Below are 2,188 nucleotides of genomic sequence, written 5' to 3' on the forward strand. Positions count from 1 at the left end.
CATAGAATTTGAATTTGTTCACATTTGCTAGATTTGGAGAAGCAGAAGGTTGAAGTGAATACACTTCTTGGAGGGAGAATACAGATATATTTCATTTTATTGAGCTTTATTGCAATTTACATATATTGTGTTTTTTATAAATTGAAGGCTTGTGGCATCAAACAAGTGCACTGGTGCCATTTTTGCCACAGCATTTGCTCATTTCATGTCTCGGTGTCCCATTTTGGTATCCTTGCAATACTTCAAACTTTCATTACATTTGTTATGGTGATCACATTTTATTTGTGATCTTTGATGTTAATACAACTCGCTGAAGGCATAAATGATGGGTAGCATTTAAAAATATATTTTTAAGTTTATTTTTGGCTGTACTGGCCCTTTGTTGCTGTGCAGGCTTTTCTCTAGTTGCGGCAAGTGGAGGGCGACTCTGCGTTATGGTGCTTGGGCTCCTCATTGTGTTGGCTTCTCTCATTGGGGAGTATGGGCTCCACAATGCCTGGACTTCAATAGTTGTGCATGGGCTTGGTAGTATGGTTCCCAGGCTCTAGAGCACAGGTTCAATAATTGTGGCACACGGGCTTAGTTGCTCTGCTGCATGTGGGATCATCCCAGATCAGAGATCAAACCTGTGTTTCCTGCATTGGAACGAGGATTATTTATCACTGAGCCACAAGGGAAGCCCGATGGGTGGCATTTTTTAGTAATAAAATATTTTTAAATTAAGGTATGTATTTTTAAGATACAATGCTTTGCACACTTCATAGACTACAGGATAGTGTAAATATAACTCATAGGCACTGAGAAACCAAAAAACTCATGTGATTTACTTTATTGTGATGGTCTGGAACCAAATCTGCAATATCTCCAAGGTAGGCCTCGGACTACCACTGGTAGTCTTTGGGACAGTAAAGAAACTAGCTTGATAAAAAGAAAAAGAAGTCAACAGTGCCTGCTATATGCCAGGGATGATGCTAAGTATTTTCACATGCTATCATCCTTGTCCACAAGCCTGCTCAAACCCAGGGTTGGATAGGGCCTAGACACTCTGTAGGGTAATTCTCAGAGGAGTCTCAAGATGAAAGCAATATTTGAAGACGATCACAATGAAAGTCAGGCAAGATAGTCGGGGCAGACAGGAAAGGTTAAATTCAAAGAGGGCAATAAGACTCAGTCATCTTAAGGAAATATGGTAGAGTTGTTTGAGTTGAAGTCCTTACTTGTGAAGATAAAGGTTAAAATGCAAAAGAGGTTCCTTTCCAGGAGGACAAGCAATTTGCACTAAAGAATGAAGAAAGTTTGGCTTTGCAGACACTATCACCTCCCAGCCAGTCAACTCCGCTGTTTTCTTTGATAACGCTGTGCATGGTAAGCCCTTGGACCATGTCTTTTTCAAGCTGTTTGTAGACAAAGTTGCAAAGACAGCAGAAAACTTTCATACTCTGAGCGCTGGGGAGAAAGGACTTCATTAAAAAGGTTCCTGCTTTCACAGATTGTGAAAAGATTGTGAATGATTGTGGGCTTTATGTGCCAGGTGGTGACTTCACACACTATAATGGCACTAATGGCAAATCCATCTGTGGGGAGAGATATGATGATGAGAGTCTCATCCCGAAGCACATGGGTCCTAGCATCTTGTCCATGGCAAATGCTGGATCCGACACAAACTGTTCCCAGTTTGCACTGTCAAGACTGAATGGTTGGATGGCAAAGCTGTGGTCTTTGGCAAGGCAGAAGAGGACATGAATATCGTGGAAGCCATGGAGTGCTATGGTCCAGGAATGGCAGAACCACCAAGAAGCTCTTTAATGCTGACTGTGGACAACTCGGCCTTCCCAGGTGGCACTAGTGGTAAAGAACTCACCAGCCAGTGCAGAGACATAAGAGACGCAGGTTTGATCTCTGTGTTGGGAATATCCCCTGGAAGAGGGCACGGCAACCCACTCCAGTATTCTTGCCTGGGAAATCCTATGAACAGAGGAGCCTGGTGGGCTACAGTCCATGGGGTCACAAAGAGTCACACACGACTGAAGTGACTTAACATGCATGCACGAATGAACAACTCCGATAAATGACTCGTGTTTTAGCTTCTGTACCATTCCTTCTGTAGCTCAGGAGTGTACCCCACCAACTTCATCTCTTCACTCCATCCTATAATCTCTGTGCTATTTGAAAATACTCAACATCTATT

General features: G+C 42.6%; 1 pseudogene; it reads left to right on the plus strand.

The window, feature by feature from the left end:
• The first annotated feature begins 1,075 nt into the window (after window positions 1-1,075).
• Window positions 1,076-2,188, plus strand: LOC109564376 (peptidyl-prolyl cis-trans isomerase A-like; annotated as a pseudogene).

The sequence above is a fragment of the Bos indicus genome, chromosome 10, assembly GCF_029378745.1.
Source record: "Bos indicus isolate NIAB-ARS_2022 breed Sahiwal x Tharparkar chromosome 10, NIAB-ARS_B.indTharparkar_mat_pri_1.0, whole genome shotgun sequence".
Taxonomy (NCBI): domain Eukaryota; kingdom Metazoa; phylum Chordata; class Mammalia; order Artiodactyla; family Bovidae; genus Bos; species Bos indicus.